Below are 25,645 nucleotides of genomic sequence, written 5' to 3' on the forward strand. Positions count from 1 at the left end.
TTCCGAGTGACCTAGAAAGCTGAAACTTGAAACACAGACACTAGAGGTGTGTACCAGTGTGGGAACACCGGCGGAGCTGAGTTACCTCACCCACAGGAAGCGGGTGCATAGGGTCGAAGTAGTGTCGGGTTTCGTCACGCAGGCCGATGGTGCTTGGAGCTGGAGATGCTGCAGGCGGCTCGATGTGAAGAGTTCCGGTGGATCCAAGGGTGGATCTGAAGAGGTGAAGAGCTGAAAGCAGAGGGGACAATGTTCAAAGTCACTAGCCAGTGACTACCGTGGAACCAGAGTGGAACCAGGCGATGTCGGGTGCAAACAGGCGTCGAGGTGTAGCTTCTCTATGCAGCCACGTGGACACGAGGGGTCGAAGACGTCCAGGAGTCGGTCACGAGCTGTCCCACACAAGCTTCTCGCTGTTGGCGGTGTCGGCGACTTGATAGAAGCAAACAGGCCTTGGCTAATGCAAGCCACGCAGGAATCGAAAAAGGCTTGTTACTCGGACCAGCAAGGTCAGAGCAGGTACTCCTTTTTACAGGAGCAAGGGCAAGTCTGGAGCAACCAGACCCGCAGTGAAAGTTGTAGGTTTCGTTGCCAAGATGGCCACTAGCCACGTGGCAAGTGGACGGTTAGGCGCGTCGAGTGGCACAATGCAAAAGAGCCCCACGCAGATCGTGGAGATGCTGGGGGGCTGATCTTCGGTGCAAGGGCTGCTCGAGGTTGGGGCTTCTCAAACCCCAAAGCACAGCGTCGAGGGTGCCTCTGATGCTGCGCAGTCAGCGTCTCAGGGGTCTTCCAAGATGTCCGGTCCCACGTCTCTCGGTGCCTCCACGGGTCCCTTCTTTGCAGGGACTGTGGATCGGGCTGTGAGAAGTCTGGGAGTCTGGGTCTTGTCAGGCTCTGGGCTCGGGCTCCGGCGGGAGGCGGCGGCAAAGCAGACGTCGAGTTGCTGGATGGTGCCTGTGTGAACAGGGTGGTCACTCCTTGGCCACAAGGGAGATTCTCTTCCGTCTTCTGAGCAGCAGAATGTCGAAGACCAGTCTTCTTCTGTATTTCAAGTTGATTCAGGATGATCTGAAGTCTCAGGACACAGCTCCCACTCTTATTCGAATCTGGGGGGCCGGATCACCTACTAGGTCCCTCCTCTGGGTGGAACCAGGAAGGGGGGTGGTTACACCCCCTTTCCTTTGTCCAGTTCCGCGCCAGGACTGGGGCTGGAAAGCCCCAGCACCGGTTTGAACTGGCCTATGCACAGGGACACCTTGTGTGCCCCAGGCATGTCTGATTCTATTCAGCCCTGTCCTACCCAATACATAAAATCCTGTCTGGAGTGGTGCTAGCACCTCCCCAGGCAGGAAACCCTTTGTCCAAGCTGCCCTCGCTGGAAGGACTCCCAGCAGCAGGAGGTCAGACTTGTGTCTGTGGTGGCAGCATCCATTTTGTGATGCTAAGGCTCTGTTTAACTTTAACCGGGGTTCAGGCTAGGTACATGTCGTGTCCCTCTAGAAGGGTGGAATGCTACCCCCGTCGCCAGAACTGGCGAGGGGGTAGTATTCCAATTCGTATGACACCTTACTCGACATGTTTTGATAAAGCCAAACCTAAGATAGCATTTAACCGCGAGGTTCATAATGCACTTAAGAGTATATGGTATGGCAATATCATGGAACAGCTAAAGGACATGGTTCCGAAAGCTGCAGACAGGCTCAGCTCATGCCAGAGCACCATCTCACATATTTCCAAGCACTCTGCCTCCAGGATTGATGAGGCCTTCCATAGGAGTGGCTGATAGGAACATAAGTGTCCATTTTAGGTTAGGTATAGGCATACTACACCTAAGTAAGGGGTGGTTACACCGACTTACCCCAGCTGAGTGATCAGCCAGTTGTGTCAAATATGGAGGCCAGGCCAGGGGTGGCACAATACATGCTGCAGCCCCTGGTAGGCCTTGGAAGCACCTATGCCCTGGGTACCTGGGTACACGGTTACAGGGGCCAATAAGGTGAACCAGTTCCAATTTCGTTATGCACCTAAAGTACATGGGTTACAATTTAGAGAGAGAACAGCAGGCTGTGGGTCTGATTAGCAGGCCCACAGCCACATTAAGTCATAAACCAGTGAAGCAAAAAGCAAAAATTTGGGGTGACCATAGGATAGCAGACCCTACTCTCCTACACAACCCCCCTCCCAAACGCAGGGACATTAGACTAACCTTGACCAGTTGTGTCTTCATGTTCTAAGTGGAAGTACCTGGAGAGACCATCTGCATTACCATGGTCAGTCCCTGGGCGGTGCTCCACTGTAAAGTCCATCCCCTGTAGGGAAATGGACCACCTGAGCAGTTTGGGGTTTTCACCCTTCATCTGATTAAGCCATAAGAGGGGCTTATGGTCGGTCTGAATCTTGAAGTGAGTGCCAAACAAGTATGGTCTCAACTTCTTCAGGGCCCACACCACAGCAAAGGCCTCCCTCTCAATGGCTGACCAACGTTTCTCTCTGGGGGTCAGCCTTCTGCTAATGAAAGCAATGGGCTGGTCTTGACCATCTACATTAAGTTGTGAAAGCACAGCTCCCACTCCCAACTCAGAAGCATCTGTTTGGACAATAAACTCTCTGGAGTAGTCAGGACTCTTCAGGATAGGTGCAGAGCACATGGCCTTCTTCAGGTCATCAAATGCCTTTTGACAGCATTCTGTCCACTGAACCTTTTTGGGCATCTTCTTGGATGTCAGATCATTAAGAGGGGTCACAATGGACCCATAGTTCTTAACAAACTTCCTGTAGTACCCAGTCAGGCCCAAGAAAGCTCTGACCTGAGTCTGGGTAGTTGGAGGAGTCCAGTCCTTTATGGTCTGAATCTTACTCTCCAGTGGTTGAACTTGGCCTCCACCCACAAGGTGGCCCAAGTACAGAACCTTACTCTGCCCTATCTGGCACTTGGTTGCCTTGATAGTGAGGCCTGCCTTTTGCAGAGCCTCTAGCACTTCCTTCAGGTGGACCAGGTGATCCTCCCAGGTGGAGCTAAAGACAGCAATATCATCCAGATATGCTGCACAAAAGTCATCCAACCCAGTAAGGACTTGATTCACCAACCTTTGGAAGGTGGCAGGTGCATTTTTCAAACCAAAGGGCATCACCACAAACTGGTAATGCCCACTGGGGGTAGAAAATGCTGTCTTGGCCTTAGACTCCTCAGCTAACCTGATTTGCCAGTAGCCAGCTGTCAAGTCAAATGTGCTCAAATACTTGGCAGAAGCCAATTTGTCTATGAGCTCATCTGCTCTTGGAATTGGGTGTGCATCTGTCCTAGTGACAGCATTGAGTCCTCTGTAGTCCACACAGAACCTCATCTCTCTCTTCCCATCTTTGGTGTGAGGTTTGGGTACCAGAACCACTGGGCTAGCCCAGGGGCTCTCTGAAGGCTCAATGACACCTAACTCCAGCATCTTTTGTACCTCAGCCTTGATACAGTCTCTGACATGGTCAGGCTGCCTGTAAATTTTGTTCTTTACAGGAAGACTATCACCAGTGTCCACCACATGGGTACACCAGTTAGTCTGACTGGGTGTCAGGGAGAACATATGTTGATATGACTGCAAAACCTGTCTGCAGTCATGTTGCTGATGTTCAGTGAGGCTGCCATCTAAGGCCACACCATCAACTGAGCCATCCTCAGGGTTCTGAGTCAGCAGGTCTGGGAGAGGGTCACTCTCTTCCTCCTGCCCCTCATCTGTAGCCATGAGCAAGCCCATGTCTGCCCTGTCAACATATGCTTTCAGCCTGTTAACATGGAGCACCCTGTAAGGGCTCCTGGGAGTTCCAAGGTCCACCAAGTAGGTAACCTCTCCCTTTTTCTCCATGATTGTATGGGGTCCAGACCATCTGTCTTGGAGTGCTGCTGGGGCCACTGGCTCCAACACCCATACCTTCTGTCCAGGCTGGTACTCAGTCAGGACAGCCTTTTGGTCATGCCAGGCTTTCTGTAAGGCCTGGCTAGCCTCAAGGTTTTTGGAGGCCTTCTCCATATACTCAGCCATCCTGGAGCGGAGACCAAGTACATAGTCCACTATGTCTTGCTTGGGCTTTTTGAGAGGTAACTCCCATCCTTCCCTCACCAGACATAGGGGTCCTCTTACAGGATGTCCAAACAACAATTCAAAGGGGCTGAAGCCAACTCCTTTTTGTGGGACCTCTCTGTAAGCAAACAGAAGGCAGGGCAGAAGGATATCCCATCTTCGCCTGAGCTTCTCAGGTAATCCTTTGATCATGCCCTTTAGGGTCTTATTGAACCTCTCAACAAGCCCATTGCATTGTGGATGATAGGGAGTGGTGAACTTATAGTTAACACCACATTCCTTCCACATAGCTGTCAAGTAACCTGACATGAGGTTTGCAACTCTATCAGATACTACCTCCTTAGGAAACCCCACTCTGGAGAAAACTCCAAGTAAGGCCCTGGCCACAACAGGAGCTGTTGTGGTCCTAAGTGGAATTGCCTCTGGGTACCTGGTGGCATGGTCCACCACCACCAGTATGAATCTGTGCCCAGATGCTGTAGGGGGATCCATTGGACCAACAATGTCAATCCCCACTCTTTCAAAGGGCACCCCCACCACAGGTAGTGGTATTAGGGGGGCCTTTGTGGTACCACCTGCTTTGCCACTTGCTTGGCAGGTTACACAGGAGCGACAAAACTCCTTTGTATCTTCTGACATGTGAGGCCAGTGAAAGTGACAGACAAGTCTGTCCCATGTTTTGTTCTGGCCTAGGTGTCCTGCTAAGGGAATATCGTGTGCCAAGGTAAGAAGGAAGCCCCTAAATTGCAGAGGTATGACCAACCTCCTGGTTGTACCAGGCTTTGGGTCTCTACCCTCTGAATAAAGGAGCCCATCATCCCAATAAACCTTATGGGTACCTTGAGCATTCCCAGCAGCCTCAGCAGCAGCCTGCTGTCTGAGGGGTTCAAGAGAAGGACAGGATAACTGAGCCTGCCCCAGGTCTGCCCTAGAAGGTCCCCCTGTCCCCAGAAACTCAACCTGATCAGGTTCAAGTTCTATAGGGACAGTTCCTTCAGGGGTCTCAGAATCATCTTCCTGTGAAGGCTGATCCTCACTTGTAGGTATTTGGGAAGGCACAGCCTTTGCCCTCCTGTTCCTTGTCTTGGAAGGTACTTGGTCCATTGTTCCAGGATCCAAGACCTGAGGTTCAGAGAGGCACTTTTTGGCCTGTGACCTGGTCACAGCAAGGACATGTGATGATATCCCTAACATCTCTGCATGAGTCCTGTACTCAACTTCTGACCATAGAGAGCTCTCCAGGTCATTGCCCAACAAACATTCTACTGGGAGATCAGCACTAACCACAACTCTTTTTAGGCCAGTTACCCCTCCCCAGGAAAAGTTAACAATTGCCACACTATGGGGTCGATTAGGATCGCGGACGGACTTGAGTCCGTCCGCGACCCCTGAGGAGGAGGGAACGTCCGCATGGGCTGCGGCGTTCCCTCCGATCTGATTAGGATGTGACCGCCAGGGTGGCGGTCACATCCTCTATCTCTAACATTGCGGCGGGTGCAGCTTCAAGCTGCACCCGCCCCAATGTAAAAAATGCATGCACAGCATTTCCGTGCACAAAGCGGCAGGCACCGCGCGGTGCCTGCTGCATTGTGCACGCAAATGCAGGGGGGTACCATAGGTACCCCCCATGTGCACCCACCACCACCCCTTCACCCAGGGGGCCCGCAACGGGCCCCCGAAGTGAAGGTCCGTATGCTTTTCCATGGCGGCAATGCCGCCGTGGAAAAGCATATTTACACACACATCATAATATGGCGGACGGTGTCTCATAGACACCGCCTGCCATGTTATGGCTTTTCCGCCGCGGTCGGCTCTGACCGCGGCGGAAAAGCGGCGGACGGAATTCCAGACCCACCAGCCATCCTAATTTGGCGGTGGGTCTTTGGAGTCTCCGCCGCGGTTTTTCCGCATCCTCCAGGCCGGCGGACACTTCCGCCGGCCCGGAGGATGCGGAAAAACCGCCATCCTAATAGGCCCCTTAGTGTAGTAGTGACATTGCTGGCATTGGTCACCAGGTAATTATCACCTGATATGTACTGTCCAGGGTCCACAAAGCTAGGCGTCACCATAGTGACACTGGCACATGTGTCCCTGTATGCTTGAGCCACTTTTTCATTAATTAAAGGTGTCTGTCTGTACTTGCCCAAATTATTGAGACTGACAGTAGGGGAGAAATCAATCTCCCCATCACAGATCAGAACAGCCTGTGTGGGGACTCTGACTAGGTCAGAATGTCCATCAGTTCCCAAGGTGATACCCACTACCCCCTTAGTCTGTGGTCCAACACTGCCAGCTGTACTAGTGGGTGCAGGTGCCTTAGGGGCTGCAGTGCTGGTGGCTCCACCCTTTTTACAATCACTTGTCCAGTGAGTGGTGTTTTTGCAAAAGCTACACCAGGGTTTTCTTTGACCTTCTTTTTTCTTCTTCTTGGAAGTTTGGGACCCACCCTCAGTATTAGTTTGGGGCCCTGTTGAAGACTTCTGGTCTTTAGCTTTCTGCTCCCCACCCTTCTGGTCTGTTTTCTTTTGGTCACCACCCTGGTTCTGGTTCTTTTGCTTAACTCTGGTTCTGACCCATTTGTCTGCCCTCTTTCCCAATTCTTGGGGAGAGGTTAGATCTGAGTCAACCAAATGTTGATGCAACTGCTGGTTCTGACAGTTATTTAAAATCTGTTCTCTCATAAGCAAATTGTACAATCCTTCATAGTCTGTAACCTTACTTCCCAGCAACCAGCCCTCCAGAGCCTTAGTGGCACATTCAACAAATTCAGACCAGTCCTGAGTCTGTGTCTTCTGGGTATCTCTGAACATTAACCCGTACTGTTCAGTGGTTAAGCCTAACCCATCAATCAGAGCACTCTTCAGGACCAGGTAGTTTCTAGACTCCCCATCACTAACCGTGAGGAGTCTGTCTCGGCCTCTACCTTCAAAGGAGAGCCACAAGATTGCTGCCCACTGCTCCTGAGGAACCTGCTGTACTTTGCAAGCTCTCTCAAGTGCAGTCATCCACTTGTGGATATCATCCCCAGCTTTGTAGGGGGGCACAATCTTACTCAGGTTTCTATTGTCATAGGACCTGTCTTTATCCTTAGGGATAGTGCTGCCACCAGTGGAATCTGCTCCACTCTCTCTAGGCTGCCTTGCTCTAGCAAGTTTCTCTTTGGCCAGGGCAACTTCTAATTCTTGTCTCTGGATCCTAAGTTCAGCCTCTCTCATTTTGGCCTCATGTTCCCTTCTCTGAGGGCTAGTCAACTCCCTTCTGGAGTTGCCATGAGAACCTCTAGCTACATGGGAAGTATTGGATTCACCTGAGTGATTCTTCCTCCTCCTATGCTCCTGGTTAGGTCCATTTGGGGGTCTGAATGGGTTGGACCCACCTTCAGTCCCAAATAAGCTTAAGTTAGCCTGGTTAAGCCTGCTGACTAACACCTGGCTAGTCCCATCATCAGAATCACTTTCTTCCACCTCCTCCTCCTCTTCTTCTTCCTCAGGCTGAGTATTCCCAGTGGTCTGGTTTTCCTCATCTATCTGGACGACAGGGGCAGGGGCATCAGAGTTATCGTCTTCAGTGGGGGATCCTCCATCTCCAGTCCCTGAGGGGCCTGGAGTCCCTTAGAGCTTCAGACTGGTCTAAAAGCTCTCTGAGGTGTCCTGCTGTAGGAGAAGGACCTGTTTTGATTCCTCTCATGGAACACAGTTGCCTCAGTTTCTTAAATGGAAAGGTAGCAAATTTGGATGGTGCCCTTGGAGGGTCACTCTCAACAGAGGTGGTTCCATTGGATCCCTCTGCTCCAGACATTGCTCTAGTGTGGTGGATGTGTTGCAATCTACCTACACTGGTGTTTTCCTACAAAACCTATCTAGTAGTTGTAGTCAGGGTGTGCTACTCCCTATCCTCTACAACAACTAAGTTCAGTAGAACTTAAGTATATCTAGTCTTGTTTAGTGTACCTATCAGGTACCTGTATGATCTTTCAAATGATATTTTCAAAGATTGTAATGGTAAAACAACAGCAACCTCAAATCCCACCGCTGCCACCAATGTGAGAAGTTGGCCTGATATATGATGCTCACTAGTTCTAGTGATCACCTTGTATCATGCCAAGCAACCCTTATGGTGCAGGTTGTAAAGTCAACCTTATAGACAAGCTATCCTAGGGGTAGCATGGACTAAGCAGTCTTAGGCTAAACTCTGTAAAGGCATGTGAAGCAAGCTGTTTTACCATACACAATCCCTTGAATACCAAATGAAAGGACACCACACAGATATATATTGAAAATATATATAGATTTATTACTACAAATATCCCTGATACTCTTTATGAGCACAGAAGCAAATGCGTTAAAACAAAACACAGTTTAAATACACAAAAGTTGCACAATATGGATGAGCCCTAGGGGCCACCTAAACCATATACTAAAATAGTGGTATAAGAACCACTATGGGGAAAGTGAAGAGGCCTAGGGCCTGGGGAATCGCTGGAGCTGTTCGGGACTAGCAGTGAAGAAGTCGGGAAAGGCCAGCGGGACTCGGGAGCAGTGCGGAAAGTGCACGCTTTACCAATGCAATGTCAATGGTGCGTAAAAAGTACAAAGTTAGTTAGAAAGGAACCTTCCGAGTGACCTAGAAAGCTGAAACTTGAAACACAGACACTAGAGGTGTGTACCAGTGTGGGAACACCGGCGGAGCTGAGTTACCTCACCCACAGGAAGCGGGTGCATAGGGTCGAAGTAGTGTCGGGTTTCGTCACGCAGGTCGATGGTGCTTGGAGCTGGAGATGCTGCAGGCGGCTCGATGTGAAGAGTTCCGGTGGATCCAAGGGTGGATCTGAAGAGGTGAAGACCTGAAAGCAGAGGGGACAATGTTCAAAGTCACTAGCCAGTGACTACCGTGGAACCAGAGTGGAACCAGGCGATGTCGGGTGCAAACAGGCGTCGAGGTGTAGCTTCTCTCTGCAGCCACGTGGACACAAGGGGTCGAAGACATCCAGGAGTCGGTCACGAGCTGTCCCACGCAGGCTTCTTGCTGTTGGTGGTGTCGGCGACTTGATAGAAGCAAACAGGCCTTGGCTAATGCAAGCCACGCAGGAATCGAAAAAGGCTTGTTACTCGGACCAGCAAGGTCAGAGCAGGTACTCCTTTTTACAGGAGCAAGGGCAAGTCTAGCGCAACCAGACCCGCAGTGAAAGTTGTAGGTTTCGTCGACAAGATGGCCACTAGCCGCGTGGCAAGTGGACGGTTTGGCGCGTCGAGTGGCACGATGCAAAAGGGCCCCACGCAGATCGTGGAGATGCTGGGGGGCTGATCTTCGGTGCAAGGGCTGCTCGAGGTTAGGGCTTCTCAAACCCCAAAGCACAGCATCGAGGGTGCCTCTGATGCTGCGCAGTCAGCGTCTCGGGGGTCTTCCAAGATGTCCGGTCCCACGTCTCTCGGTGCCTCCACGGGTCCCTTCTTTGCAGGGACTGTGGATCGGGCTGTGAGAAGTCTGGGAGTCTGAGTCTTGTCAGGCTCTGGGCTCGGGCTCCGGCGGGAGGCGGCGGCAAAGCAGACATCGAGTTGCTGGATGGTGCCTGTGTGAACAGGGTGGTCACTCCTTGGCCACAAGGGAGATTCTCTTCCGTCTTCTGAGCAGCAGAATGTCGAAGTCCAGTCTTCTTCTATATTTCAAGTTGATTCAGGATGATCTGAAGTCTCAGGACACAGCTCCCACTCTTATTCGAATCTGGGGGGCCGGATCACCTACTAGGTCCCTCCTCTGGGTGGAACCAGGAAGGGGGGTGGTTACACCCCCTTTCCTTTGTCCAGTTTCGCACCAGGACTGGGGCTGGAAAGCCCCAGCACCGGTTTGAACTGGCCTATGCACAGGGACACCTTGTGTGCCCCAGGCATGTCTGATTCTATTCAGCCCTGTCCTACCCAATACACAAAATCCTGTCTGGAGTGGTGCTAGCACCTCCCCAGGCAGGAAACCCTTTGTCCAAGCTGCCCTCGCTGGAAGGACTCCCAGCAGCAGGAGGTCAGACTTGTGTCTGTGGTGGCAGCATCCATTTTGTGATGCTAAGGCTCTGTTTAACTTTAACCGGGGTTCAGGCTAGGTACATGTCGTGTCCCTCTAGAAGGGTGGAATGCTACCCCCGTCGCCAGAACTGGCGAGGGGGTAGTATTCCAATTCGTATGACACCTTACTCGACATGTTTTGATAAAGCCAAACCTAAGATAGCATTTAACCGCGAGGTTCATAATGCACTTAAGAGTATATGGTATGGCAATATCATGGAACAGCTAAAGGACATGGTTCCGAAAGCTGCAGACAGGCTCAGCTCATGCCAGAGCACCATCTCACATATTTCCAAGCACTCTGCCTCCAGGATTGATGAGGCCTTCCATAGGAGTGGCTGATAGGAACATAAGTGTCCATTTTAGGTTAGGTATAGGCATACTACACCTAAGTAAGGGGTGGTTACACCGACTTACCCCAGCTGAGTGATCAGCCAGTTGTGTCAAATATGGAGGCCAGGCCAGGGGTGGCACAATACATGCTGCAGCCCCTGGTAGGCCTTCGAAGCACCTATGCCCTGGGTACCTGGGTACACTGTTACAGGGGCCAATAAGGTGAACCAGTTCCAATTTCGTTATGCACCTAAAGTACATGGGTTACAATTTAGAGAGAGAACAGCAGGCTGTGGGTCTGATTAGCAGGCCCACAGCCACATTAAGTCATAAACCAGTGAAGCAAAAAGCAAAAATTTGGGGTGACCATAGGATAGCAGACCCTACTCTCCTACAGGAACAGCTACAAATATTCTGGCTATCTCTCTAATGATTGATGCAGCAAAAACAAAAAACTGCCGCTGCACATGTGCTACATTAATTTTAGAGCGGCGTTTGATAACATCGAGAGAGACAGACTCTGGGGTGAAACTGGCACAACGGGGAATACCGCAGCCAGCTTTAAGTATGTTGAAGCTTCTCCACTCGGATACCTGGGTTCAGGTGAAGCTAGGAGGCGGCACACATCTGTCATCTAAAGTCTGTACCACCAAAGGACTCAAGCAAGGGTGCGTGCTTGCCCCAATATTGTTCAATCTGTACATGGCGGATCTATCTGGCACACTAAACACATGCAACTCCCACTCCCCGAGGCTGGGAGGGAAATCTCCGAGTAACCTCCTGTACGCAGATGATGTCGTGTAACTTAGCCATACCTACATCGGCCTCCAGCAGCTTCTGAATCAAATGCATAGGTATGCCACGGAAAACAAACTAAAAATAAATCTGAGCAAAACACGCACCATGTCGATAAATATACAAAAAAAGCTTAAGAAGTCTTGGACACTGGGCAGCCAAAAAATAGAGCTAGCATCCGCTTACAAATATCTGGGAGTCATCTTTGACCGAGACGGTTCATTCTCACAGCAAAAGCAGGAAGCAAAAAGGAGAGGGTCTTGCATTGCCGTCACATTAAAAAGTATAGCCAACCAACTGACTGGACCAATTCTAACTCCATATCTGAAAGTCATGCAGGCTAAGTTATTACCTTCCATTTGCTATGGCAGTGAGGTACTACGCAGGAGAGACTCCAAGAACCTGGACAAAATCCAGACAAAAGCCTACAGATCAATGTTCTCGCTCCCACCCTACACATCGCCCGCCCAACTCAGGCTGGAATTTGGATTACAAAAACAAGTTCTTGCAAGACAGGGTGCTTATATTATCTGCTGCTACAAACTTTGTTCCGCTACGACTAACACTCTAAATTCGCTGCTATGGCAAGATATTCAAAGCAGGGATGTATCTCAGGCAAGATCTTATCTGACGGCAGCCTTGGGGGCCACTAACCTATCAGCGATTTGGGACATGCAACTCGGGCAAAATGCGTTTAAAAAATTGGTTTGGAAAACCGTCAAATCCCTCTCATTATTAGAGGACAAAGAGACATTTGCCAAAAGAAATCATGCATGGATAATTCTAAATTTCTACAAATCCCTGACACCACAACCATACTTCAGTCAGGGCTATCCCAAGGCAACAACACTGAAGTTCTTGAAATATTGACTAGGGGTCTTGCCCACCAGAGAGCATCTTCCACCATGGCTCAGGAGCGATGGCCATGATGCCTGTACCTTTTGCAATACAGAGAAGGGTGACATACTTCATATGACCTGTCTCTGTCAGGAGCTTTGACCAGCCCGTCAACAGCTCTTAAAGGACCAGCTCAAGCAGATAGGAACTCGCACTAGAAGGCAAGCGGTGCTGGCTTGCATGAACCCTGCAAACAGGAAACTGAACTGCAGATATGTAAAGTTCCTTGCGATAATCGAGCAAAAACTGCTAAAAATCATTCCGACCATTGACACAGGAAATACATAGGCGCAAATCAGATCTTAAGGAAACATGCTCTCCTGCCTTAAGAGAGATGTTCCTGGACATTAGACTGGCCGTTTTATTGCATGCTCTTTTTAATGATGATTAATGAACCAATTTTCTTATGATATTTTAAAATCTTTTATGTAAAATGTTTGCATTGGTTTTAATTAACTATGCATAATAAATTTACCTTACCTTACCTCATTGTGATGGACTAACTACCAACTAAATGTAGGCCCTAAGTCAGAAGTGGGACCTTGCACCTGACTTAGCCAGCCTCAGGTGTATCAAAGTCAGCCTCAGCTTTTTTTTAGAATGGTTTTATTCATGTTGGTGTAATTTTTCTTTTTATGTTTTTCTTGAGTTTTGGAAATTGGAGTAGGGTTTTTATTTTGTTGTGTTTATACTTTTTACTCATTTTGGTTCTGCTTAATACGTTACATATTTTCCTAAATTAATTAAGCCTCTCTCCTTTGTGCCTCAGCAACCAGAGGATGAACCAGGTTTCAACTGTTGAAACTGTGTGCTTAACCTGACAAGTTTATGGACATATTCTTTGTAGAGAACTTACCTCCACCCTAACTAAATGTCCATGTTCTTACAATCATGGCAGCTGTGTGATTCAGAACATGTGTTTAGCAGTTGCCACTCAGTTTTAAAAGACAAACATTAAAATCCTTCTCCTTGACTGACAGCACACATTCATTTTATATTTTTTATTGAAGTAAGACCTTTATTGGGTCATTGGAACTGAAAGGAGGGATTGTCTAGATTGCCGAGCCTTAACATTGTTGAGCTGAAGATCATGTGATAGCAGATAGTGTGGAAGTTGACCAGGGAGTCAAAAAGGGGGATTTTGAGAATGCCCTCATGGCTTGGGAAAAGGTCTGGCAGCTTCAGACTCCCTCTCAAGAGTCTGAGGTAACCCAAGACAAGGAGGATAGAAATCAACTGCTCTTAAAGACTAATTGTAGTATATTGCTTGCAATATTTCAGAGATTCTGAATAAATCCTCTCCTAGTATCCAGTCAGTCAAATAATCTTTACTCGGTCGAATAGACCATCAAAGCACAGGATAAAACAAACAGGTCATGCACAATAAAATCACAAAGATAAAATTACTTGGTTACACATCATCGATTGTCTTTCTGTTGTGTCGTGACTGAGTCACACTGTATACGTTTTCCTTAAATCCCTCGCCTGAGTAATAATATTCAATATTGAAAAACTGATTGTAGAAGGCTCACAGCATTGTAAAAACAGTAAACCTACTTGATGAGTTCTAAAACATTTCCGTACTAAAATTAGGCTTAAAAACCGGGTTCTAAAAGCTGAGTATGAAGTTCAGAATAACATAAAATGCCTGGTGGACTGTGTGGATACTGAATCGCATGGGCAGCGGGGTAATGAAGCAAGCCATGTCCCGGTAACTGTCAAAGCCACGAGGAAGTGAATCATATTTATTCAGAGGTGGGTCAAATAAAATCTGTGTTCTGGTGCCTTTATCCATAATAGATAAGGCTCCATTCGTTCACAAGTTGATAAAGGGATATGCATGTGGATGGCTACCATGTCAAGTCTCATCTTGTCTCAATGGGCATGGTTTGTGTGCTTTACCAGAGCCTTCGTGCGTGAGACAATCTCGCTAGAACTCTCAAAAACACCAGTTAATCCTAAATCATGATGTATGTTTTTTATATACTTGATCCAAGGGATGTCTAGCATATTAGTCAGTTTCAGGCAATCCTCCAATACTCCACAAGTGAAGCTTAGCTCCAGAGTGGACCAGATTTTAACACACAACAAAATGGGTGCCAAGCCTACCTTATCTTCTATAAAATCAAGGCCCATTTCTTTATGAATGATAATACTTGCTGTGGACCTGGGAATTCCTAAAAGCTTTGCTAACAACTTGCTTTCTGCTACCTGAAGGGTCTTTACAGGTGCATGGCCCAGACTCCCGCACTGAATGTACCAACCGAAAAGCAGTAACTTCTGTATAGCAATAACTGCAACTTTAAGGGGGATTGTGACTTACATTATTTGCAAATCTAAACAAAGATCCGCAGGCTGCCTCCAAAGTCTTTTTTTTTTTTTTGAAGAATCAGGCGATCCCACTTCAAGTTGACGCTAAACAGAATGCCCAAATAGCCAAAATCTGTTGTTTTCTTTATGATTGTATATCCACCAAAAACAACTTTGATGGCTTATTGTTATACAACCTTACTTCCAATTCACCAAGATACTATAACTCTGTATTTACAATGACTGTATTGGTGTACTTAGCAATTGTTCCATAAAAAGAACGTTTAAAAAAAAAGATGACTTTGAGCATGTGGTCTTAGGCCCACATGTTACAATATAGGATTCATCATTGTTTGCCTTAAGGTTTAACCCATGCATAAAACTATAAAATCCATCTAAAGGGGTTTGCAGGCCACTTGTGGTGCGGCCAGGAGGACAACATCTTCCGCGTAAAATAAAACCAGGACTGGGTGCAAATACATTTTTGGGACGTCAGGGGTACAGTCTATTAAAAATGAATCAAGGGCATTAATATAAAAATGAAAGAAAAAGGGCACCACAATGCAGCCTTCTCTCACCCCATGGGTAACTTGAATGATGAAAGTCTGGTCGCCTGAATGGAAGTAGCTTATTCTCATATTTGTGTCATGGTGAAGACCTTTTAACACATGCAATAGGGGTGAATCCACTCCAGCAAGCCTCATAATGTCCCACAATGTATTTATTTTCACTAAGCCACAGGCATAGGACAGGTCTATAAAAATCATGTGAATGGCCCCTCTCCTGGCCTTAACATATTTACCCAGAATTAGGGAGAGATTCTGAGATTGATGTGTAGTGCCCATTTCTGGGCGAAACCCAAATTGTACATTAGTAAAAAAGGAGTTTTGATTCACCGAAGCTTCCAACTTCTTTAAAATGACCCTGCCACAGATTTTACCCGAAGAGTCAAGCAGTGCAATCGGGCTTTAGTTGGATGGAATATTCTTGTCACCCTTTTTATGTATGGGGACTGTAACTAACTTCTTTCACGACTCAATTGACCCCCCAACTATTGTGGACCATAGCTGTAGGCCCAGAGATCTAAATTGTGTTTAAAGAACTCCACTGGTAACCTGTCTGGTCCTGATGCCTTCCCTGATGCTGAGCGGAATATAGCTATGCATAATTCCTCCACAGAAATGGATTTGCTAAGATCAACTTGTACTGTGCTAGTTGCAGAAGGACCAACATGTAACCTTGGATTTTTCCCAGGCATTTTAGGGTTAAATATTTTCCCAAAATGAGAACCCATTCTTGCTCTATTACATTTCAATCAATGCCTGACTCTGGCTTTTTAGTGAAAAAGAGCCAGTTCACTATTTCACAGAAGGCTCGATTGCTTTTCAGGGCTGCTGCTTTTCCAGGTTGTCCCAAGCCTTGATTCCTATATCAGCATTTCCATTTTCAATAGCTTTTTTGTAATTCCTCCTGGCCTCCCTTACATCCCAGTGATCCAACAGGATTTTGTGTGTTATGTTTGTTAATGTTTTATAGGTGTTTGTGCATTCTGAATTAAATCATGTGGAAACAGGGCGCACCAACAATGGGTTTTAAATCAGTAGGGAATCAGAGATTGAATTACAAATGCTCGTAAAATGTTCACATTGTAACTGGCTCCCAGTTCTCTGGCAAGCAATTTAAAATGTCCAAATAATTTTTACTCACCACTTCTGTGAGACCTTTGCTAGGATCGACATGTTGGCACAGGTGCATCACATTCAGCCTCAGCTTGTACCTAGGTCACGATCTTCTGCACCTCTAAATGCTATACTGTTTCTTGACATTTTTTGACTGAAAACAGTAAAAAAAAGAAAATCTAAATTCACAAACATTCATATCTATATGTACACTTATTGGTTTGAATAATTTTAGTGTCATTTTTCTTGTTATGTTTTTCTTAAGTTTTGGAAATTGGTTGCAAGGTTTTTATTGTGCTGTGTATTCACTTTTTACCCGTTTTGGTTCTGCTGAATACGTTAGACATTTTTATAATTTAAGCCCCTCTGCTTTGTGCTTCAGCAACCAAAGTATGTGCCAGGTTTCAATTGCTGAAACTGTGTGCTTAACCTAACAAGTTTATTAACATATTATTTGTAGAGAACTCACCTCCACCCTAACTAGAAATCGATTTCTTACAATGGTGGCGGTGGTGTGATGCAGAACTTGTGCTTAACAGTTGCCATTCAGTTTTAAAAGAGAACATTTAGAATCCCTCAGCTTGACTGACAGCAAACATTTTTTTTAGATTTGTTATTGAAGTAAGACCTTGATTGGGTCATTGTAACTGGAAGGAGTGTGTGCGTACTCACTTAAGCATCCCAAAAAAGTGAGAGGGTATGATTCCAAGAAATGGGGTATCTTGTTGGCACCCTGTCGAAGAAGAGACCACCACTCTATTCAGGGTTGGTCAGATATGCACCCTAAAGTAACCGGTGCTCACCCTCTGGTAGCTTGGTAAATACCTTTGTGATGCAGGCACTGTATAGATGTTGAACCACGCTGTCCGTCGGTGTAGAACCACTAGCTGTAGAAATGCTGTTGTTGAGCCACCGCTGCTACGGTGTCAAATGGAATGCATCTTTACTGATCAGCGCAAAGTCACCACTGTGTTGAGTTAGGAAAAAGCTGCAAAAACCCACTTCTGAGGCCCAGGATTAGAGGGGCACTTCAGGCAAGGGTAGGACTCACAGATGGCAGAGTCCAGCAAGATTGTAGGAAGTCTTTTGTGTCCCTGAGACTTCCGAATACAGGAGGCTATCCAGTAAGCCCTAAGAGTCACCCTGAATTCAAGCGAGATGGATCTAGTCAAGGCACCAGGGCAGTTCAGAAAAGTAGAGAAGCAGTTCCTCAGAACAGTCAGTCCCAGAATAGTGGCAATCCTTACAGCACAGCAGTCTTCACTCCAACAGAGTTCTTCCCAGGTCCAGTAGTGTACTGATTTGGTTTCTCTAAAGTGCACAAGGACCTCTTTCCACCCAATAATGACTCCAGACTACCAGTAGGGGATAAATCAGCAACTTTTCTGAGGGCAGCACACAACCTATTCAGACATGAGAGTGAGCCAACAATACCCCTTCCTGCCCATGAAGGCTTTCTATGCAGAGGAATGTAGATTAATCTCTTTTAACACCCAGCCATTCCAATGTTGTGGCTGTCTAGAGGAGGCACAAAGTGTAGCTGTCACCCAGCCCAGACGGGTATTGAAGGCCCGCTGCAAGGTACACAGAGCAGTAAGAGCAGAGAAATGTCTACTTTTTAAAAGTGACATTTCTAAAATGGTATCAAATTCAACTTTACCGTTGAAGAGGGTTTATCACCACCATTCGAAAGATATTAAGCATGTAGTAGCTACTCCTTTTCAGTATGGAATTACAGCTTTAAAGGTATTTTAAGGAATAACCAATGATAGCCTATGGAATGAGTAGGCCTTACAGCAGTGAAAAACACATTTATCGGCTTGTCACTGCCAGAGCACTTAAAACTTAAAAGTACATGACCTGCCTTTAAGTTACACACCACGTGCCCTTAGGGTCACTTAGGACCTACTTAGGGGTGACATACGTGTATCAAAAGAGAAGTTTAAGGCTTGGCAAGTGGTTTAAAATGGCATGTCAAAGTGGCAGTAAACTGCGCACACATGTTAATATGGAAATTGTAGCATTTTTCGATGAAAATTAAATCTTGTCTTTATTAACAGAATCACCCATTTAGAACTCCACAACAACTTTGACTAACAAATAAGTAGTCAAGCAGGCCCTAGGACCTAGGCCTGGGATGGGTGATTAATAGGTCACAGGTGGGAGAGTGAGTAGCTGGCATGCAAACACTCGGGCTGGAACTCTTGATCAGTCCCACGGATAGGTGCAGTGACATTACAATGGCCAAGGTAGATTGCTCCAATAATGCTCACATGGCTGGAGGGGGTATGAGTGCTCCTAAAGACACCATAAAAAGTCAGATGCCACATAAGTTAGGAACAAATAGCCAATCAGGACCTAGCACCGCCAGTGATCACACACTGCCCACGCCGGACATCTGGACACTTTATACACTGGCCACATTTTGCCCACTACAAGGTCAAGACCCAGTTCATAACCATTAGACAATTAGTTTATTATTCCAAAGGCAGCAACCAACATATCCCACCATATGGATAAGATGGAAACATTCTGATTGAAAATTGAGACAGTCATAAGACCTTTTGCATGTAACTGCTCTCCCGGGCGTAATATTTCAATTGAGCAAACTGTTCCTATGTTGCCAAACACTTCTTGCTTTCTGTTTTTTAAAGGATTTCCAACTCAAGTAACATTTTGACGAGCCAGATAGAAGTCATTGGGATATCGTACCCCACTGCAGCCAAAGGAAGTAGACCCCTCAGGATGGATTCATGATTACTCACCAAGAAAGGTGGGCAGATTCCACAATTGATTGGAAGTTCGACTGAATCCTCGCGCAGAGGTCTGTCCTGAAGAACCTGTCACAAAGGGTAAGAAACTGCATCCAAACCTCAAACATTGTCTAAAGCATTTGGGGTATGGCAAACTAGGGAGCAACGTAAAAAGATAACCTAAGCATTTGTGCCACTGACAGAGGCTGGCATGTTATCTATTTTATATGTCCTAACAGTCATAAGGCGGCCTTGGAGGTGTTCCCGCAGAAGTCACCTTTTTTCGATAGCTGAGTACGCTAGTTAAGGCAAAGATAGCCCATGATAACTTCCAGGATGTTGATTTTTGTGACATATCTATCCTGATTGGGAAGTTGATACCTCAGTCTCATCGTTTTGTATTTCAATGATTTCCCAGTGCTAAGAGTCTTCCCTGAAACCCTTAGTATCTGGAAGGAGTGTGGTAGGTACATCTAGCTTGGACCCTGGACATTTAACAGTGTGGAATTCGCACAGAGGGAATAATTGGACCCAAGAAACTGGGTGTAACGTGTGTAATATTATCAAAGGGAGAGTGAGGATTAGAGTGCTACTCCTTATCCCCTAGGTCATATGTTAAATCAATGAGAACTAGTCTGTGAAGACGTGATGAGAAAATCAAAGCTGTGTGTTGTTAACAAAAAAGAAAGTAAGGTCTTCTTTCTTTTTTATGAAGCTCTCAACCACCAACCTAGTTAGTGGCATGCTTCATCATCGGGCCCACCTGGTGACACCAAGTGTGTCCCTGGTGTGCTACAATGGCTGTAATACAGCGGAGCTGGTATATTTACTGAGTGTGCAGTGAAGGTGCCATGAAAGTTCAAATTTAAAAACTGTCCAGTGGTCCCATTACCCAAAGGGATTAACTTTAATATTTGGGCCTCTGGCAGCAGTAAAAACAAGGCAACGGATGTAGGTGGAGTGGTATTTAGGAGACTCCTGCATCCAGTGGGTGGTCTACATGTTTCAGCCAGGCCTTTACTATAAACTGGCTTTCATCACGACCTAGAAAGGTGAAAAGTGTGATCTATACTCTCGATTGTGTATTGATTAGAATATGTGTGGCACGCGCTAAGGGGCCCTATGTGAGGGAAGGCAGTCCTTCTTAAAGCATTCCTTTACATACAAACATAAAATGACAAACAAACACACAGATTGGTCGTTTTGGGCACGGGAGCATGATAACATTAAATAAACAAATAATCGGCGTAGTGTTTGTGATAACAGCGATAAAATGTCAGTACGGTGAAGATGTCGTGGTTATATTGAGTGATAATTATTGAAATATGCCCTATTGTGTGTTGTAAAGCACATAATGACTGAGAATAGTTAAAAAAATAGTTATTCTCACACTAGCGATTAGCTGTGAATGCCCCATAAGATTCCAGCAGAGGTACTGGCATTGTGGTGGGAAGAAAGGAAGAAAAAGAGGGCATGGTCGCCCTTTGTAAAACCTGGAAAGGAAGAGGTCTTACCATGTTCGTAGCGGGAGAGCCGTGCCTTGTGATCTACTTCCTACATGTATGCTCTGGGCCTGCTCTAGCACCTATGTTGCTGCGTCGGGTCTCCGTAGATAATGGACCCGGGAGGTGTAGTTGTTTAAATACCTTCATGGTTGTTTAACTGTCTCTCATTAGCCGGTGCGCGCGAGTGGGGCCTGTCAGAAAAGAAAGACGTAGACAACAGACTTCACGCTCCTGGTGGGGCCTGTACTAGTGACGTTTAGGTTGGTCAGTCGTTATGGAGACTGAGCCGCCTCGCATATACATTCCCCAATGGTTATAATGGTGTTGAAAGAAAAGGGAGGAATTGTACATGAAAAGAAAAAACGCAACATGATGCACAGGGATTTATCAAAACAGGGGTGCGTGTTGGACTATCGTCACTGATCTCAGTGTGCCCGTGGGAGTGACATTGGGCGAAGTTAAGCCGGTCATTCCGGAAACCCGTCATGGGAAAAGTGGTAAAGACCGTGAGCGTTACACTGCAAACGCAACAAAAATGTGCTGCGGTTTTATCCTAACAGGGGTGCCCATGGTGGTGAAATTAAGCCGGTCATCCCTGGACCCCATAGGGTTCCCTCATGAAAAAGTGGCAAAGACTATGTGCATTGAGGTCAAAGGGTGTGTTGGCCTTGCCTGACAGTGAGGATGCGGCTATGCGCCAAGGATTACGGGTGTATTTTATTAGGCTCTTGAGGTAAGGGCATGTGTGATTTATACATAAAGAGGATTTTATCGCTGTTACCACAAACACTACGGTGATTACTTATTTATTTGATGTGATCTTGCTACCGTGCCCAAAACGACCAATCTGTGTGTTTGTTTGTCATTTCATGTTTGTATGTACAGGAATGCTTTGAGAAGGGACTGCCTCCTCTCACATCGGGCACCTTAGCGTGTGCCACACATATTCCGATCCATACACAATAGGGAGTATAGATCCCACTTTTCACCTGTCTAGGTCCTGAGGAAAGCCAGTTTATAGTAAAGGCCTAGCTGAAACATGTAGACCACCCACTGGATGCAAGAGTCTCCTAAATACCACTCCACCTACATCCGTTGCCTTGTTTTTACTGCTGTCAGAGGCCCAAATATTAAAGTTATTCCCTTTGGGTAATGGGACCAATGGACAGTTTTTAAATTTCACTTTCACGTCACCTTCACGGCACACTCAGTAAATATACCAGCTCCGCTGTAATGCATGCATTTTAGCACACCAGGGACACACTCAGTGTCAACAGGTGGGTCTGATGATGAAGCATGCCACCAACTAGGTTGGTGGGTGAGGTCTGTAACTTGTGTGTGTCATAGAGGGGCTGACGATTCCTGAATTATTGAAATATGGTTTATATGATTGCCACCTTTGTCTAGGGGCGGATATTGGCAGACTATCCAGCTCACTTAGGAATGTGTTCCACACACACCTTCTCTTTTCAGAGACTAACATGTGCTGAGAGCATACTAATAATTTGACAAAGTAATTTTTTCTGTCAACCATTATTGAACTGTAATATGTATGCAATGAAGTTGTATTGATTGGAAACAGTATTGTGCAAAAAAACTGGGATCGTGCAAATGCTATTTGAACATGCAGCATATTCGCCCTATGTTATAGTTCTACATATGCATTTCTTATCTTGTTTTAATTGAAATGTTCAGTCAAACTGTTTGATGCAAGTATTTTAAAAGTACTGAGCTCTAGTACGTAATTTGTAAGAGTGCACCTCATACGATTGCCCTGCGATTAGACAAGCAAAACTACAAATCGTCATTTGAATTGAATTTATCCAAATGACTAAAATTGCCATGGATTCCCAAATTAACTGGTTCCGTGCTCCGTTGGCCCACGCGAGCACCACCTTTGGGGTGCTGCGCACGACGGTTGGCCGCTGCAGCCCCGCCAACCCATTAGAACACCCGCACCCCGGCGAAATGTCCGCTGTGGTAAACGGGTTAAGCATATGGAAACTAGGTTCCCCAAACAGATAAAGAGAATTCATATGTTTTGCAAATAGTGACATTCACACACAAAGGCACACACATTTCCCTGGCCTAAGGAGGCAATATTTGACCCAAATATAATTGAACATACTGAAACACATATAAGAACTAAATATGCAGGACAAAAGAAAGACAAAAAAGAGTAAATGTTAGAACTATGGGCCACCTTTGAAGAAGCTAAAACCGACAGCCCCACAATGTAGATAGCGAGCAAGGCATTAGCATCGCCCCCACCATATGCAGGGATGGTGGGGGAGGCTTCCTCTGCATTAGGACATTCAAATCCAACAATAGTAGACGCCAACAAGCCCCCCCACAGAAAAAAGGTCAGTTAGGTCTAAGCCCGAGAAAACAAAAAGCAACAGAGCCAAGACAGCGCAGCCCAAGTCCCTGGGGAAGGACCCCAAAGCTCGGCTCCCTGTTCACCATGCTCAAAACATGACACCTCAAAGGCAAGTAAAACGCGCTTACTGACTTGTTCAGGCGGGCATACACGAGTATCAGGAAAGTTTGTGGCTGTTCTCAATAGGATTCAGTGAGCTTTAGAGAGAGGAAGGAAGCTCCAGTCTCCTGGGAACCGATGACAAAGGTGGGCGACAGGCCTTGCCCAGGAGCCTGAGGAAGAAACGGAGAGTGAATTTGAAGGTGAAGCCAGGCAAACGAAAGCAGCACGTAGCTCAGAGCAAAAGAGACAGGCCAGATGACACAAGGAAGAGAGGCATGAGCTGATGCTCAAGAGAGAGAAAGGGAACGCAACCAGAAGTTATAACAAGAATACAGGAGAGCTTGCTCTTTGCATGAGGGAAGCGGGCAAGGTACAGGGCGCAGCACTGGAAAAAGTCTGAGGTAGATGAAAGGCTACTAGTTGGGCTCAGAGCCACACCGTCCACTTGACAAAGGAGAGGGGCTGAACAAGAAATTAAGGAACAAGGCAGCCTGGTACTTTCCCACCTGCAACGTAGGAAAAACAAAATGGTACCTATGTGTACATATGAGGGAAGCAGCAATGAGGCTATGCACTGCTCCACCTGGGTGCATGACAGAGATTTGCTTACCTGTTTTGCAACCTATTAGCCGATTGGACTGTGGAGGGGGTCAGGCCTTAGCAAAAGGAAGGATCATTTGAGCCAGAGGACATGGCTGTAGTAGAGGATTTCATCAGCGATGGAGGAGGAAACCCCAGTTGGAACTTCCTTTACTTTCAGCATTGCATCACAAGTTAGGAGCGCTATGTTGAAGAGAAACCCGTAGAGTCACCTAGAATGAGAATGAACCATCTACTGCAGAAGAGCGCAATAAGAATTGTGTACGTGCCATGAACCCATATGGAAAAGAGGGATTGAGAACCAATTTACCATCATTGATAGACGGCGCAGGGAAATGGATTACATGCTTCGAGCAAAACACCACTGGTATCAACCTAGCAATAGGTGACATTAAGAGCCTACTAAGCAACCTAATTGGAGATTTGACAAACATGGTGTTCACCCAAGCTTGCATTCCAGCAATCTCGCAAACAAATACCCAGCATGACGGGCTGAATTTAATATGCACAGGCACCGTATATGGACCACCTTCAGAGATATATTTCCTGACCTCCCAGATGTAGGAGGGCTAATGGCAACGATAATGAAGTCAGAGGAAAGCATAAATGATTTCTTAAATAGAATGAGAGAAAAATGGGGATAGTAAACCGGAAAGCTGTGGACCAGCACTGGGCCGAAAGTCACATTTTTATGTAATATTTTAAGAAAGAGTTACCCACCGAGATACAGAGCGGGCTGGACAGCATAGTTGGTTAATATACCAAACTGTGGCAGGAAATACAAGCTCATATACTTCACTAACATAAGTAAAAGCAAGAAAAGGATTGAGAGAAGCAGGAGCAGACCCAAAGAGACACAGCAAAATGAGTGCAGCATAAGCTAAAATTGACTGCCGTTGAGGGAGCAGCAATGACTAGAGCCGTGCAGATGGGACCAATTACAATGGGGAATCCACAGTGAAACTTTAGAGGGTTCCAAACAGGTAGTTTAGGAACATCGACAGGTTATGGTAGTAGAGGCGGGAGGCTGGCCGCAAACAGATATTAGAGAGTGCTTATGTGACATAGGTGGGGTCACCTGGTAAAGGCATGCTGGTCAAAGGCATACCATGAGCATCAAAAGCAGCAGAGGTTAGAGAATACGAGCCAGCCGCCACAGAACCCCATGTGACAACATATGGTTAACGTCCCTCCTCAGTGCCAAACACAAGGTAATCAGAACAAGGGGTGGGTGAAAAATTCCGCTCTTCCAGCGTAATTTGCGGAGTTTTGCCCACTTCTCGCTCTGTGCAGAGCGCAGAGTTCCGCAAAACACTGTGAAGTGGCACAGAGCAGAATTTTCCTCTCAAGCTGCTCACCAACGATAAGTTGGTGAGCGTTCACAAGAGAAAAACTGTTCTAGACCTCTCAGCGAGATTTCTCAATGCGGGCGGTTGCGGCAGGACATTGAGTGATCTGCCGCTTGCATTGAGGAAGCTGCAGCTCGGGCAGAATGTCTACTCGAGTGGCAGAAAGCAGCAGCACCCTCCAGTGTGACACAGAGTTCCATTTTTGCAAAATTTACAGTGCTGGACGAATTCCCGGTGCTTAAAATGAGTGCAAGCAGTGTGGCTCAACATACTCCGCCGGAGCGATGAAGAGTTTTTTTGTCACTTCACGAAGTTCAAAGGGGTAAAACTCTGCGGACTCCGCCCAGGCCTAATCAACACATATCATACACTCAGTCGCAGGGAGGTCTGCCATTACCACACAACTGCAGCAAGAATCAATTAATTGGGTAAGCATGTGGCAGCAGCAACCACACATAGGGAACCCAGCACAACAGGGACTGAGACCACAACCCCAGCAAGAGGGGTGACAGTGTGGGGAAGTAGCACCATCACGCTACCCCAACATTCACAGGAAAATATATCCTCCAGAAATGAAGACAGGTAATAATAATCCCAGTGACTTAACCCCCAGTAGATCACCTCCAATGATAAAGAGAGGCAGCATCCCCCTATCCCCTTTCCATGAAAATTGTACCAGATCTGAAAGGACTATCATTGGGGTTCCCAATTAATTTTTACCTTTAGCCCAGGAGTTCTGGGCTGCTATGTGCTATGTCTGTTGGGAGTCCACACTAAGTTCTGCATCAACTGTGATTCAGTGGGAACACAGAA

At 46.7% G+C, this 25,645-nt stretch overlaps 1 protein-coding gene across 1 annotated transcript in view; it reads left to right on the plus strand.

Annotated features, from left to right (window-relative positions):
- Positions 1 to 25,645, plus strand: part of MEI4 (meiotic double-stranded break formation protein 4) — a 675,270-nt gene that overhangs the window by 564,434 nt on the left and 85,191 nt on the right. The window contains exon 6 of the transcript XR_013596137.1: positions 18,798 to 18,995. The gene's annotated coding sequence lies outside the window, so the exon portion shown is untranslated. The remainder of the gene's footprint in view (positions 1 to 18,797; positions 18,996 to 25,645) is intronic.

Source organism: Lissotriton helveticus, chromosome 6 (assembly GCF_964261635.1).
Source record: "Lissotriton helveticus chromosome 6, aLisHel1.1, whole genome shotgun sequence".
NCBI lineage: Eukaryota > Metazoa > Chordata > Amphibia > Caudata > Salamandridae > Lissotriton > Lissotriton helveticus.